At 42.3% G+C, this 16362-nt stretch overlaps 1 protein-coding gene and 1 pseudogene across 1 annotated transcript in view; one reads left to right on the top strand and one right to left on the bottom strand.

Annotated features, from left to right (window-relative positions):
* POLA1 (DNA polymerase alpha 1, catalytic subunit) overlaps positions 1-16362 on the bottom strand; it is a 413999-nt gene that overhangs the window by 303010 nt on the left and 94627 nt on the right. The gene's annotated exons all lie outside the window — the stretch shown is intronic.
* On the top strand, positions 14511-15186 carry LOC130488434 (14-3-3 protein gamma-like; annotated as a pseudogene).

Here is a 16362-nt window from a genome sequence, read left to right as displayed (position 1 = left end):
TCTATTTTTAAAAATCCAATGTAAATAAAAAAATTCAATGTAAATGTAAAAATCCTGTTTTTTTGTTTGTTTTTAAAAAATCATTGATTTTTATCCACCCTGGTAGCCTTGCTGATCATTCTACTAAACTGCCTGCCTGTGCATTGCCAACCCTCTAAAACTTGTTGCCTGAACCCTGGACTTGCTTTTTGATCTTTCCTCTGGACTACACTGCCTGACGTTGGACTTGATGTCGGACTGTGACTTAGGACCTGACTGCTGAACCTTGTCTACTAGGACCTGTTGCTGTGGAACTCAGTTGCTGCCCAGGGCTTGCCTCCAGCCTGGTGAGTATGGTGATAGCCAAATCAAGACATGGTGATAGCCAATTCCAAAACTAAAAACTATTTCTCCTAAAGGCTGTACACAGAAGTTGAATAACATGAAGGATTAGACTGTGCCCTGTGGAGCCCACAGGACAACTCCCACACTGACAATAGCTGATCTTTAGTGGCAACTCTGAGTCCAATCTAGGAGGAATAGTTTAAACCAGCCTAAGGCAAATCCCCTGATCCCCACTTCTATATCCAAATGCCTCAACAGGATGGCATGATCTACTGTATCAAAGGCTGCAATAGCTGTATCAAAGATCTACATTGAGATGGAGGTCATCGGCTAAAACCACCATAGTCTCTATCCCATAGCCTGACCTGAAGCCAGACTGAAAAGGGTCCAGAGCAGATAAGTTATCCAATACATGTTATAGAGTTGGTGTGCTTCTGTTCTCTCAATCACTTTGCCAAGAAAGGGTAGATTAGAGACTGGGCAAAAATTGGCCACATCATTTTTGTGCAGGCATTTTTATTTACTTATTTATAACATTTTTATGCTGCCTTTCCACCCAAATAGGATTTCCAAGGCAGCAAACACAAAAACATGAATGTGTTTTATTCATATTAGAATAAAATATAGTCAGAATGGTGAAGATTGTGCAATAATAAGAAATCTGAAGTGCACTGGCTTGTTTTACATAATAATCAGGTAAGAACAGCCATACTAGAATTCTTCTTCCTTTAAAGTTCTAAAGCCTCTCCTGTAGTCAGCAGAGGTTCACCTCAAAAGAATGAATGAACATTTGCCAATCAAGTACAGACAAATGTTTTCTACTATTCCATTTTATTTTAATGTTACCATTATAGTAGCAAGATGGTTATGGCTTCTCTTCTTTTATTGCTGATCTTACAATGCTCAGTGAATGAGTACACTGAGGTGTTACAAGGTGCATGCCATGTAACTTCTTTAGAGGCAGATGCACTACAGACCTGGCATTACTAATAGGAATAAAAAAGGGTGAGGACCTAGTTTTTAAAAATAATCTAGTTGGCCATCTTTGGCAACAGGATTGGGACCCTTGGCTCCATCCAGCAGGGCAATTATTATGTTATTTTTTCTGTCAAAGTCTCAGAGCATCTGGTCCTTTGGATGCATCTGTCATTTGGGGTGGAGGTAGTTGTGGATTTCCTGCATTGTACAGGGGGTTGGACTAGATGACCCTGGTGGTTCCTTCCAAATCTATGATGGAATGGGCCAAAACATACTTCTGGGACTCGGAAATTTGAAGAGATTTAGGTCAAATCTATATAATTCTCTGGCTGTTATTAAACTATGGCTCTAATGGAGGGAACCAATTAATGGACTACTTGAAGAGAAGGTGGCTTTTCTTAGATTCTGCTGGATACCTAAGGAATCTGGAATTTACCTCCTAAGGAAGTTAGGCTAAGGTAGAGGACCCCACATTGTTGAACCTGTATGCACTTGGGGGACTTTGGGAACAGGAAGTAGACAACAAAACAAAATGATTGCCACTAGGGGCAGAGCAATCACAAAATATTGGGAGGTTCTACAAAGTTTAGTGTTTATTAGTTAAGCACCCTTCTGTGATGTGTGTGTGTATAAAGTGCCATCAAGTCACAGCCAACTTATGGCGACCCCATGTAAGAGACTAACAGAGGTGGTTTGACATTGCCTTCCTCTGCACAGAGACCCTGGAATTTCTTGGTGGCCTCCCATCCAATTACTAACCTGAGCCAACAGTGCTTAGCTTTTGAGACCTGACGAGATTGGGCTAGCCTGGGCCATCCAGGTCAGGGCCCCTTCTGTGATAGACTGCTATTTCCAAATAAATGCTCCCTGCAGGCACAAGGTGATACCTCCTGAGCACCTCTGAAGCACCTCCTGCTCAAGAGAAGTAGAGAAAAGCCAGGACTGGCTCTTAGCTTTGGAAAAGACGTATTTGGGGGATGCTGCAAGGGGATTCCAAGGAACACACCAGTGAGCACCACGACACCCACAGGCATTACATTAGATTTCCATCAGATCCAATAACCAGAAAGTTCTTAATTCATGCTGGTGTGATCAAGTGTACCTAACCACATATCTTCTGCATTTTTTTTAGATAACAGAGGGATGGCGAGAGATACCTGAAGCCAGGTAACAGTCATCATTAAGAGCAAGCTACAGATGAAACTGCAGTATGAAGTCCGAGATACTACAGGAAAAGCTTCTCAACCTTCCCCGTCCAGCTGTTTCTCTAAATACCACCTATTGCTAACCTGATTTCTCTCAACAGGAAAAAGATACAGACTTCCTATGGAGGAAAGCACTCACTGAAACAGCATTGCCACAGGCAATGTACAGCTTAAAAATTAAGACTCAGCTAATTAACCTTGGTAACTAATGTGTAAACAGTAATGCTTCTTTAAAGTGGTACACCATTATTTCAGCAGCTGATACCAAGGAGTATTAAGCTCATGCAATAATTGTTTCCTACAGTACACAGATTATGTAAAAAATCAAGTTCAAAAACTTGTCTCACTATAATGACTCATCACCTAACCAACTTTCAAAGCTAATGAAGATGTGGTCAAATTCTGCATATGTCTTAATACTGCTGAAGCAATTTGTAATGCAACACAATTTAAACTGACTAACATGTCTTGTCAGTGAACATTTAGACAGAATAGTTTCTTTTCATTAGCAAGATCAAGCACACATCCGGTCTCAGTGGTAACAAAAAAGGACTTCTATTAATGGGATTTAATCCAAAACATTAGGTTAACAGCCAAATGATTTGCACATACTTTGTCTCTCATTGCTCTTTAATCCACTGTTAATGAAACTTTGTCGCTTTGATTATGATTCAAGAGTTTTTCCATTTTTGCTAATAAGATTAATGTAAACAGGTTGCGATTCTGAAAATGTTTAGTAGTGAACCAGTCTGTATTTTGGAAACTCAATTTTAATTGCTACAATGACTATTTTTTAAATCAACACAACATAGAAAATAGAGAAGCCTTCGACAATACAATATAGAAAACTCATTTGAATTTGAAAAACTGCAGTAGAGAAGCAAAACTGAGTTTGCATAACTTTTTAAGGAAATATATGTAGTAGTACAGTTTATTGAATGAAAATCTAATGGCAAAGAAGTTGAAATCTGAGTCATGCTTAATAATGTAAACATATCTTAACCATAGAATTAATGAGTTTGTCCCCCTCCCTGCTATTGAATATTATTGTCACATTCCTTCTTCACAAACATTTGTCCACCCAAAACAGTGCCCAACGAACCTCATACAGAGATGTTACAGTCAGACAGCAAGGCACCACATAGTGACCTTTAAAAAGAATGATACAAACAGGTGGCTGGTGCCCAACAATAATTGCATTGTACTTTAACAATGAAGACAGAAAGGGACAGCACACTGCCCTGTCATCTGCAACTGAGAGAGCAGAAGGAATGCCTGTTACCTTAACACACTTCACCCACCAAAAAGCAGAATTTCTGACTACAATTGATAGTAACTACTAATAACCAAACTGCAACAAGCATAATACATATTTCATACACTTCGCCATTTCAGAACCTGATCATAATTGTTGATTTTTACAAAATATAAATTGCTCCTCCATTTCAAACTAAAATCCTAAAAATATTGTGATTGAATTAACTACCCCTACCTTGATTTTCTACATCAAACAACTCAAGTTACAGTTGTCATCACCCTTTAACCCTAAAAGAAGCCACTGTGTTGACAGCTGAAGGCCAGGCTGAAATCTTTTCCTCTCAAACAAGCTTTGGCCTTGTTTGAGAGGAAATGATTTCATGTGGTCAAAAGAAGTCATGTCCACAAAAAGTAGCTGCTGTACAGCATCCTCTTTTATAGGCTATATCTATCTATATCTAAATTGTCATGTAGCACCAAGCACTCCAACTCCCCCATCTTGGCTCGTAGGCTTCTAATATTGGCATATGTGTGTGTAAAATGTCATCAAGTTGCAGCCAATTTATAGAGACCCAGTAGGGTTTTCAAGGGAAGGGACTAACAGAGGTTTGTTTGCCATTGCCTTCCTCCGCATAACAACCCTGGTATTCCTTTGGGGTCTCCCATCCAAGTACTAACCAGGGCCAACCCTGCTTAGGTTCTGAGACTCAAAAAGATCAGGATAGCATATAGACACCTATAATGCGCTTCCCTCTCCAACAACGCTCACCTCCCTCAGCCCTTTTGTCTCTGCAAATCTGCAGTCAACAGCTGTTATCGACAAACTTTTAAAACCCCGAAGTAAGGTTTATGACCATAAGACACTGTTAGAAAACGTGTGCATTGCTTAAAAAGTAGCTAGCTTTCTAACTTGAGCGAATGATGTAAATCAAATAACCAATTTAGTAAACATGTAACTACCATAATTGTTTATAAGCATGAGTGCTATGGGCTGAATTCAAAACTTGTTTTTTGCCAGTGGAGACACTTCTTCATATCATACTGAGTGCTGATCCTGGGGTTCCCTGACAACTTAGAGGCAGCCTTATGAGGACACAAGGAGCTACAGAGGAGGCAGGAAATTATTATTCTCGAAGCGCAGCTCCACTTATAGAACCCTAGGTCCACCCCTACTCAACCAGTGATATTTTTAAAAGACAGTGCAGAAAAAATTAGAGACCCTCTTTGCCATTTTCCCTCTATGCCATGCACATTCCAAGTAACTATTTTCCTCATGAGTAAATTTCCAAGTAACTATTTGTTACCACAAGCCTCATATCATATAATGAAAGGAATAAAGCCACAGTTTCATTACATGAAGTCCTATGAATTACACAAACTATTAATACATTATTAGTACCAACTGTTCTTAATATACACGAGGGAGTTAGAACAGATGGACATGAAATATATGGCTTCACTTAACAGAGAAAAGGCCAGGGACAAATACCAAGTTAATACTGATATTTGATAATTGTGATAATCTACTATCAATGCATGCCTTACATGATGGTAGGTCAAGTTGCCTGCCTTGGCAAAGACACATTCCCTCATGACCCACAGGCTTAACTAAAGTAGCATGTAGTGCTGAGAGTTCATTTCATAAATAAGCAGCTAAACAACAGTGAGCGTTAGCCAAAGGCTGGAGGGGGTACGTGCAAACAGTAGTACCCACTAAAATTGAAACTAATTTTCACAGAAGGAAAGAAGGAAGGAGCTTAAAAAGAATGAGCACCAGTGAACTCTAAACTTTGTTTTCAACTACTAATGAAAACCATTTCAGGAGGTGCCATTTTTTAACAGTTAGTTTTTCACCATTCTGAGGCAATTTAAGTTGCCATCTTTCACTTGGTTGGAAGTCCTAGTGCAGTGATGGCGAACCTTTTAGAGACCGAGTGCCCAAACTGCAACCCAAAACCCACTTATTTACCGCCGCCAACACGGCAATTTAACCTGAATACTGAGGTTTTAGTTTAGTTTTAGGCTTGGAATGCCTTCTGCATGTTCTGCCTAACACCCTGGAGAGTCAGCGGAGGGGCCGTGGCTCACCTGCTACCCGAGATCCTTTAACTACAGCGGCTGGGGACTGATCCTGGATCCTCTGCATGCCAAGCAGAGGCTCTTCCCCTGAGCCACAGCCCCTCCTCATGAGGCTGCCTTATCCTGAACCAGCCCATTGGTGCATCAGTACTGTCAACTCAGACGGGCAGCGGCTCTCCAGGGTCTCAGGCAGAGAATGACTGTTTTTCAGAAGTAAAACTCTTCATTGGACCATTTTCGTAGAAAAATACTGGCCAAGGTGAATCACAAAGGCCATGTGGCTGAAAGGGCAGGGGGACCACAGGAGCCAGAAGATGGGAATGGGGCCAGTGGATGCGTGGGTGGGTGGGTGTCACGAGTTCAGCAGCCAGCTAACGGCTCGCTCCCCCCCCCTCTTGTCTTCCCGCAGGTGCAGAGTCCAGCAGCCCGGACGCCTCTCCCAGCAGCAAGGGTGCCTTCATGGCCCTGCCCAGCTGCTCGCCCGACCGCCCCAAGGACTGCGGCGGCGGTGGCTCCCCCCTGCCCGAGGCCGGCGCGCCCCTGCTGTCCACGCTGCTGGTGGTGCCAGGCCTGCCCCTCCCCGTGCTGCTGCAGGGCGAGTGGGGTGGCGGCTGGCAGCCTGGGGCCCGGCGTGGCAGGCCCAGCTGCTGGGGGCCAATGCGCTCTTCGGCCTGCTGGCGGCACTTCTATTGCGCCCGGCCCGGCCTCCAGAGGGAGGCGTTGGAGAGGGCGCCTTTTCCGAAGGGAGCGCAGTGTGGCCGCCACGCAGAAAGGCTCCGGCTGCTGCAAGCGGAGGAGAGCCCCGCCCGCCCCGTCCATGGCATTGCCAGTGCTGCTCTTGGGGGCCCTGGCCCTGCTGCCCTTCACCGCCCAGCCCAGCCCCGCGGCCGATGGCAGCACCGCCCCGATGGAGGTGACTCTGCTGGCGGTCCTGCCCAAGCACAACCTGAGCTACCCCTGGGCCTGGCCGCGCGTGGGCCCTGCACTCAGCCTGGCCCTGGAGGCGCTGGTGGGGAGAGCAGCAGAGTGGGGCGGGCGGGGCAGAGCCGGAGAGGCAAGCGGCGCCGACAAACTCAGCTGAGCCGCAGCTCAGCTGAGAGGGAGGGGCTTGCCCAGGGTGCAAGGAGAGGGAGGGCGCCAGCACAGGCATGGAGAGCGTGGGCATGGGGAGGAGCACCGCCCTCAGTGCCCTCACCGTGACAACACAGCACAACCCTAGGCAGAGGCGACGGCTCCCCACGCGTCCCCACAGAGAGGGCTCTGAGTGCCCAATCCGGCACGCGTGCCATGGGTTCACCAACACGGTCCTAGTGCAACAAATATTTACTTCTAAAAAATATTGTTTGAACTTGTTTGGTTAAATCCAAGTGCAGGAGATGGCTTTAACCACAACAATACAAAAAGGCACACAAGCTAGAAGAGTGAATAAGAAACAGGAATAATAGAAAAGGCATTCAGAGTTTATCAGACCCAATACAAATCTTGCAATCTTCCTACTAGAGAGTAGAGTAGTATTTAAATAACTACCATTTCCCTTTAAACCCTTATCAATGAAAGAATAGCAGTTTCTAAATTACTACTCTGTCAGAATGACTCACTGACAACATTGACTGCTTCACAATACTGCTACTTGGGCAAAAGGGGCTTTTATCGTAGCAAAAAAAATCTATAAAAGTTAAGGAGAAAGTAGTCAAGTGTTTATCAGTCCAATCAGAGTTCAGATTATGTTTAATGAAATGTATGGCTTTTGAATAGGGTTAGAAATGTAAGATCTTGTACCAAGGTTTTGACAAACATTTGGCAGCCAGAAAAGATTATACTTTTTCCAACTCTACCATATATACAAGAACTGTCTCACATCTGTTTAACTGTATCTATCCTCTCCTAAATTAAGACTTGAAGGCTGTGATTAAAGTGTATACCATAAGCATATTTTAATATTCTAGGTGGCAAAGTTGCAAGTTCCATATACTTGATTGTAAAGCCTATATGAATCTTTTAAGAAAATGTCTTTTCAATCAAGTTTAACTGCATATGCTAAACAGCAGGAAGAAAATAATATCTTTAATGCTGGATTTATCCAAGTCACTAGGTTGCAATTGCCCCCTGAAAATGCCTTCTGGGACCTGCTTGAGACCCTAACATTCTACCAGCAGCTGGCAGAAGCGAAGAGATCAGCTCTGGCATATTAGTGTGAAACAGCATGTTTAGCCTTAGGAGATAGGGCTAGAGCTGCCTGATCAATTAGCTCTTGATCATCAAAAGCCTAGTGTTGCAGCCCTGCTTAAAAGGTAGAGTGCACTGGGCAAAGTAAACAGAGTGCCAAGTGTAGACACAATGATGGAGTGCAGCATGGAAGGAGAAAATGTGTGAGTATAAGAGAGGAAGAAGAAAAATGGAAAAATCATGTTCGACTGGACATAGGAGATCTTGGTTCAAACTCTCATGTCATGAACATCATTGTGTGTCCTTACACCAGCCACCCTCTCTCAGCCTAACCTCCTTTGCAGGTTTGTTATGCGGATAACATTGGGGAAGGGAGAAATATATATGCCAACTGAGCTCTTTGGAGGAAATGTGGGATAAAATGAATTAAATGAATAACAAAGACGAATAATAAAGCCAAAATGCAGAGACAATAAAGTCCTTTTAGAGGTGATCTGTGTATTCCTTCTGATGTCAGGTAAGGCATTTAGACATTTAATCAGTTATCAGCATTTATATTTCCAACAGGAGGAAACAGACCTTTTAAAAATTGTCCCCAGCTTGGCAAGAAAGAAACCTAGTACACCATGCCCCATAAAGTAAAAATAAGCATAGCATTCTACAAGGGGCCTGAGAGATCCCCCCTTTTCTATTTGCTTTTTAATATCCAGCCTGATTAGAGTTCTGAAGGGCTTGAAAGCTTGCATACTGCGCTGTTATTTAGTATTTTAAGTTCCTCTCATGTTCACCCTGAATTCACAACTCTCTTTCATGGACTCATTTTGTTTTTATTCAAGACCCTATATTACTGAAGGTGTTGTTCATCCTTTATTGTAATATAATATTTGGCATCAGTTGTTGAAATCCAATAAGACCCTGAAAAGGAGCCCAAGTTTGAAGCAAAGACAGTTAATATAAAATTCTAAATATTCATAGGACCATGGTCTTCCTCAGATTTTTAGGACTGTTTTGTGAATGCATGTCTGTTCATTCCAGCTTTCCATCTACTCACTCTCTGTCCCACTAAGCCTTTCTTCTATCTTTTACACTGCAATGTACCACATGTGTTTATGGTGCTATAATAAAAAAAAATAGTTCATCATCTGCTTATAACACGCAAATTTCTTTAAACAAATATAAAAGCAGGGCCAGTGTACACAAATATACACAATCTGCAATTTTTTTAAAGCAAATATCTTTGGTTAGGACACTGCGAGAAGATACAGGATCCTTAAAAATGCATTCTTATGCAGACTAGCTCCAGTAGAAGTCCACTAAACATGCTCAGTCTCAAGTAACTCTACATAGGATTGCACTGTCAGAAAAGATCCTCCCTCCCCTCAGCCTCTTTTTGACTTACTGGAGTCGTAATATACTTGTTTATTTGGAAGTAACTAAGCCCAAACGATTTTGTTCTCATGTAAGCATGCACAGAATTGCAGACTGCAGTTTTTAATTATCAAAGTTTACTCATACTATGTGTAGAAAAGAAATTAAGTACAAAAGTGAGGGGAAAGATTAAGTGAGTAGTATGACCTAGTGGTTGGAAGGCTGGATATCACCACCCTCACCCTAGATCTGAACAAAATGTATATAATACAAAATGTATTAACCTTTCATTTGAATTTTCAAACGCTGTTCTTGATTATAATTGTAATGTGCCCTTTCAAACTGAATTTAGGGAGATTTATACAACAACCATTAATAAGACAGCCAAAAGTTTGGTTGTGCAATACCTCATCTGTGGGATTATGGATCTTCAATTTTTCCAATGTCAGATTTTAATACTTTTCATACACTGTATTATGCACTCTACAGAAAATTTGAACTATACTCAATTTTCAAAGGTTTTATATTGCTAGAAGGGTATTATCTGAATTTTCATTAAACAGGAAGAATTACATTTTAAATCACTTCATACTTTTTTGAACACAATACAGTAGTAGAATTTACTGCCAGTAGACTCCTGAAGGGAGGAAAAGTTAATCAACCAACAGTATATATAAGATGCTTTTAACAACTGGTACAGTTCACATTTTTAGAGAAAATGTTAGGACATGTCATCACTAGAAGCAATTGTACTTTGCAGAGAAGCTAAAACCAAATCTCATTTTACCTAAAGGTTGCTTCTTTAACTTCAACATACACAGCTTTATCTTGTATATCTTACTTATTTCATTTATAGACTGCCTTTCTCACTGGGACTCAAGACAGATTACAAATGTAGAAAACAATGCAGTAGAAGCATAAAGGACTCTGTAGGTGATAGAACCTTGAATTGGGCCCAGTAACGGTAACCAGTGGAGTGACTGCACAACAGGTGTGATGTGAATGTTCCACCAATGTCCTGATAGTAACCAGGCTGCAGCATTCTGTAGTAACTGGAGTTTCCAAGTTGACTTTAAGGACAGGCACATGAAGAGTGTATAACAGCAGCCTAGCCTTGAGGTAACTACAGCATAGGTCTATGTGGCAACATTAGCTAAGTTAAGGGACCAACTTCCAGGATAAACGAAGCCAGAAGAATGTTTTGCAGCTGTATTAACTTGCTTCTCCAGCAATAACAGAGGAACTAGAATACCCCAAGGCTTTTAACTGAGTCAGCAACAGTCAGCTGTAGAATCCAAGAGACATTCCGCCACCCACTCAAAATTCTTGCTAGTTCACAGGAAATACCTGTTTTGCCCCAACTGGGCATTATGGGGTTACAAGGAGGGGGGCTCACTATGAGTCATATGTGGGATCTCATTCTGCCTTCCCACACTATCTCTTATTCCTCTCCCTGACAACCACCCAAAGCCTCTCTTTCCTTCCCTGCCTCCTTCCTTCTCATCTTTTACCTTTTTAGAGTCTTTCTCTGCACAGCTAGATGGCTGACACTAACCAAAGCATGGAGGCTTTGGCAATGTCATTTAGGATTGCCTAGCAACTTGCCTAAAGGCCACTGAAATTTTACCATATAGTCTCACAAAATCCTGGTTGGAATTCTTAAAGTTGTAGGAAGTGTTTCTATGATTTGGTATTTTTTAGTATAATTGTTTAAAGATTGACATTTTTCAACAAACCTGGGGTTTCTCTCTGCTTTACAGAAAAATCCTCCCTATTGAGCACATTTTTTAAATTAGTACTCCAAGGCCAAGTACAGATTTACAGATACTTTTCCCCAGTTTCTGCAGTTAGAACTAAACAGATCAGACTCAAAACGTTGCCTTTGGAGACCAATTATCATCAGTGTGGGAGCTAACCTGTGGGGTCCCACAAGGCAATATCCTATCCTCCCCATGCTTTTCAACCTTTGGGATTGACTGCCATAAGTATGCTGACAATACTATGCTCAAGATCACCTTATCCAAATCTTCTAGTATGGTGGTATAGGTCCTGAATCGCTGCCTAGCTTCCGTGGTTAAATGGCTAAGAGTGAACAAATTGAAACTAAGCTCTGGAAAGACAAAGGTAATGCGAGTTGGGAAGTTGAAGATCTTGAAGGACATTGTGCTCCCACTTTCAGTGGGGTTCAGCTGACCCTTGCTGACTTAATTAAGAGCCTAGGGGTTGTACTGGATCCAACATTACTGCTTAAGAAGCTAGTTAATAATGCTGCAGAAAATGCTTCCTTCCTACTCAGTCTAGCCCAGAGATGGTCCCCTACTTTGACACAGCCTGTCTGGCCACTAGTATCCACATCACGGTAACATCAAAACTAACTACTGTAATGCCCTTTACATACGTCTTCCCTTCAAAGTCAAGTCAAGAGACTCCAGTTGGTGCAAAACAATGCAACTTGATTATTACCATGAGTTAGGCATACCGTGCATATCACTCCCATTCTGCAGACACTCCATTGGCTGCCTACCAGTTACGGGGTTCAATTCAAAGTATTGGCTACCACATACAAAGCCCTTCATGGCCTTGGTCTCTCACATCCATAAGACCACCTCTCCCCCTATGCTCTACCATGACAGCTGAGGAGGGCCTTATGCAGGCTCCACTCTGTAAATGGGCAAAATCAACAACTGTACATATGTATTTCCTGTTGTAGCCTTCAACAGGTCTGCCTGAGGAGATTAGGAAGGCTCCCACACTCCTGGCTCTCCACGAACTATACAAAACTGAATTATTCAGGAGGGCTTTTTTATACAAGTAATAGGGCTGTACTGTAACAAAATGGTTCAGAAAGATGCTCGGGTGAAGGGTTTGGGACTGTGGAGTAGAGCATTGTGTATAGTTCTGTTGCTGTAAGTAGGATCTTACTATGTAATTTCTGCATCATTTAACACATAATGTTAATGCTTATGCTTTGTTTCAGGTCTGTTCAGATTTCTGTAATCCAAATCCTATTCCATTCTTTATTGGCTGTCTCATCTTGTCAATTGTATCGACTTACTCTGTGTAATCCACCTTATTAGTAAAATAAATAAATTTTCTCCAATTGGACTTTTAACAGCTGATCAGGCCCAGCACCTGATTTCTCCTAGAGAGAATCGTTCCTGAGTGCTCTAAGAAAAACCACCTGATGCTGCATTGTCCTTTCACCTCATTCATCCTATTCCATTTCCTCACTTCATAAAGTTAAATGTTAAATTAGTATCTATATAGTGTATATCCCTCCATTCTACCAATACTGGATACTGAGACCTAACCAAATCAAGTTTCTGTTTTAAAAAAATGTGCTAGGCAGGGCAATGACACCTCCTTATATTATATCTATACCCTGAATATCTTCTGCTTAATCTTAGAACAAAAACAAAACAAAAAAAAGTCCCGGGAATACAGTTGGCATAATGATCTAGCCAACCAACCAATTTTTGTTAATGTATTGTATTTATTTGACCAATATGAAACATTTCATAATGCAAAAAATGCCACCATGTAGGGAACACCCTAATTTATTTCACTGTATAAGCAAGTGGAGGAGTGAGAGCTGCTATCCTCCTATCCTTGAAGTAATCAGAGGCAACTCAAGCAGCTTAGCAAAGCTTATCCTATAGGCCACTTGCTCTAACACCAGGCATCTCCGAACAGCAATCCAATAGTCAGCAGTGGCACAAGTCCTAGGATGACTTCTATAAGATTGAACCCAGGCCTAGAAGAAATAGCTTGTTGCTTTTAAAGGTGTCCTTTGCTTTTAAACTGCTGTTAACTATTTCTTTTTTTACACTATTTTTCTAATTGTAACTATTAGCTGATTGTGGTATTCCAGAGTAAGAAGAAAAAGCTAAAGAGAAGAACTGTTCACTTAATAATAACTTTAGGGAAACCTTATCTAACATTGTTAGATATGAATTACAGCGGTTAAAATTCTCTCCGTTAATTTTTCTAACCCCACCACAACACAAGAGTCTGTAATCCTTTGGAGACCAAACTAGATGCAACATGGACCAACATTTGAGGACTAGAAGTATCTTAATTTTTTAATGAAGACAAGATCTGTATCGCCATCTAGTGAAAAACCTACACAATTACCACACCACTATTTTCAGATTATATGTTCAGTGAATACAGCACTATAGTTTATTCAGCCTGAGATATAGCTAAATTATATCTGTTCTGTTATTAATTTGTGCTCATTCACCGTAATCTTGTTACAAGATAAAAAGGGTTGAAACAGATACGCTTTTGAATGGAAGAACAGAACCCTACTTCTCCGCTGTTAATACATCAGCTGAGTCATGCCCTACAAAATTATTTAGCGTCACTCAGCCATTAACAACTCCAAGGTCAGAATCTTAATGTGACAGAGGTTTGGAGACTAACTGTGCAGTCTTCAGGATTCTTTGCTGAAAAAATCAGCTCAAATCTGACTTGGAAAGCCAGGTTAGGAATAAATCAAGTAGTAGAGGTTTCTGATCTTTTTTATTATATTCTTTCAGCCTAGTGCCCCAATCGATGTTCTGGATCTTGTGAAGGCCATCACACATAGCTTAGATGCCTACTCAGCCTGGCTGCTAAAACCTTGTCAGGAAAAGGAATTCCTTATAAAGATTAACACCTGCCTGGGCTGAGGTTCCTCCACCCACAAAAAAAAAACATTGAAAGAGGTAGAAGTGCATCCATAGTTAAAGAATCCATCATAGGACAGAGGGCTTCCTGCCAAATACAGGCCAATCTCCAATTGGCCCTTCCTGGGAAAAGTAATTGAGATGTGATAGAAGAACAAATCGGCCTGCACCCTCCATCTGGGCATAGCTACCACTTTAGGCAGGGAGTACCGCCATCATTACAGCAGCGACAGTGCAAGTGTGAGGGCAGGCGGAAAGACAGAAAGAGAGTGATATATGAGTCTTGTATTCAGGGAACATCAGCCATTAAACCACCACCTCCTGTGCTAGCCAGCCCCTGCCAATTGCCTGTCTCACATCATGCCTTTGCTTAACCTTTCCTTTCCTCTCATTTTTCTTCAGCATGAGAAAAAAGAATGGGGGGAAGCAACCCCATCACCCCCTGTAAGCAAAGAAGATAGCAGACTGCGAGCAGCTGGTGCAGAAAGCGTGGCTGGCCAAGCAAGCTGAGAGATACAACATGGCAGCCACCGTGAAGAATGTGACAGACCTGAATAAGCCACTGTCCAATGAAGAGAGGAACCTGTTGTTGGTAGCATGAAAGAATGTAGTTGAGGTGCAGTGCTCTTCTTGATGAGTAATTAGAAGCATTAAGCAGAAAACTTTTGCTGATGGCAATGAGAAAAAGATTGAGATGGTCTATGCTTATTGTGAGAGGACTGAAAAGGAACTGGAAGCCTGTGTGCCAGGATGTGCTGAGCCTCTTAGACAACTAGAACTGTAGCAAGTCCCAGTATGAGAGCAAGGTCTTCTACCTGAAGATGACTATTACCACTACCTGGCTGAATTTCCCACTGGAGACAAAAGGACAACTGTTGTAGAATCCTCCAAGAAGGCACACAGCAAAGCTCATGAGATTAGCAACGAACACATGCAGCCAACTCGCCCTACCTGGCTTGGCGCTTAACTACCCGTTTTTCTACAGTAAGATTCAGATCACTCCTGTGCAGTTGTGCCACCTGGGCAAAACAACACTTGATAATGCCACTGGTGAACGGGACATCCTCAATGAGGACTCCTACAAAGATTCAACGCTCATCACGCAGCTCCAGCAAGACAATGGCAGTGAAGACTGTTGACATTTAAGACTGCTGACAGTAACCAGATTGCAGTAATCTATGTGACAGCTAGGTGACAGCTGGGATCACATGACATGTGCTGACTAGGAATGACTAGGCAGGAAAACTGGACTGAGCAGGTTTTACCTGGGCACTGGGCAGCTATCAGCTGATTGGCTGATAGACTGGGCCAGAATTGTATATATGTGTATGATACTTGTATATACGTGGGGGTTGTAAGGAGAAGGATACTGGCGAAGCACTTTGAAGCACTGTACAAAATAAAGAGCACTAATTTAAACTGTGCTGGACTCTGCTGTGTTCACTTTTGAAGGGTGCGTACTAAGCTACATATGCTGACAAAGACAGCATGTAGACTCCTCTGACGGGACTGGCAGCCACATCCCAATGCTACTACTGCACTTTATGTTTTCCCCACAAGTGGGATGCTTTTGCCAAAACACCAATAGTGGCAAATCAGGCTGGCTGTGGTAGGGAGTAGAATAGAATGGAAGCCTCACAGTGGCATATAGACTGCTCTGTAGATCTAATTCAAGGTGGAGCTAAGTTATCCTAATTGCTAGAAATACATGAAGTTGATAATGACCAGCTTCAATGGAATGGCCATTTTTTCTCTTTTTTGATTTGTTTGAAAAGAAGTTCTGTGGTTCCACTAAGGATTCCATCCATCCTTTCAGTTGAAATGCCATATGCTTCAGTCAAGTACAGCTATGTATCTCCCCTCTCCCTACTGCCTGCCTCTAAGTCTTTTATTTATCATGGAAGAACAAATCCAGTAGTTCCTGGATGACTGATCATAACACTCTTCAATCCCAATTTTAGGCAATAGAATGCAAACCACCTTGCTTGCCCTGATGGATAAAAACAGAGTTTCACTTACCTATAACTGTTGTTCATCTGGTGGATCTTCTATGCAGGCACACATTGGGACTGCGCAGGCGCAGGCCAGCCACGGATAAGATTTGTCAGCTTCTAGCAAAATCTAAAAGAGAGTGCTCCCCCTCCCCTTGGGGCATGCAATCTCCCCGCCCACGGTCACATGATCCAAGGGGGAGGGAGCACTCTTCCCTCCAGTTCTCCAACCTGCCGCCACGGAACCAATCACTGGTCTAGCGGAGAGGTCCCACAGCGGGGAAGGAGGGAGGGATGTGTGCCTGCATAGAAGATCCACCAGAT

The sequence above is a fragment of the Euleptes europaea genome, chromosome 16, assembly GCF_029931775.1.
Source record: "Euleptes europaea isolate rEulEur1 chromosome 16, rEulEur1.hap1, whole genome shotgun sequence".
Classification (NCBI taxonomy): Eukaryota; Metazoa; Chordata; class Lepidosauria; order Squamata; family Sphaerodactylidae; genus Euleptes; species Euleptes europaea.
This window is presented reverse-complemented; position numbering and strand designations above follow the sequence as displayed.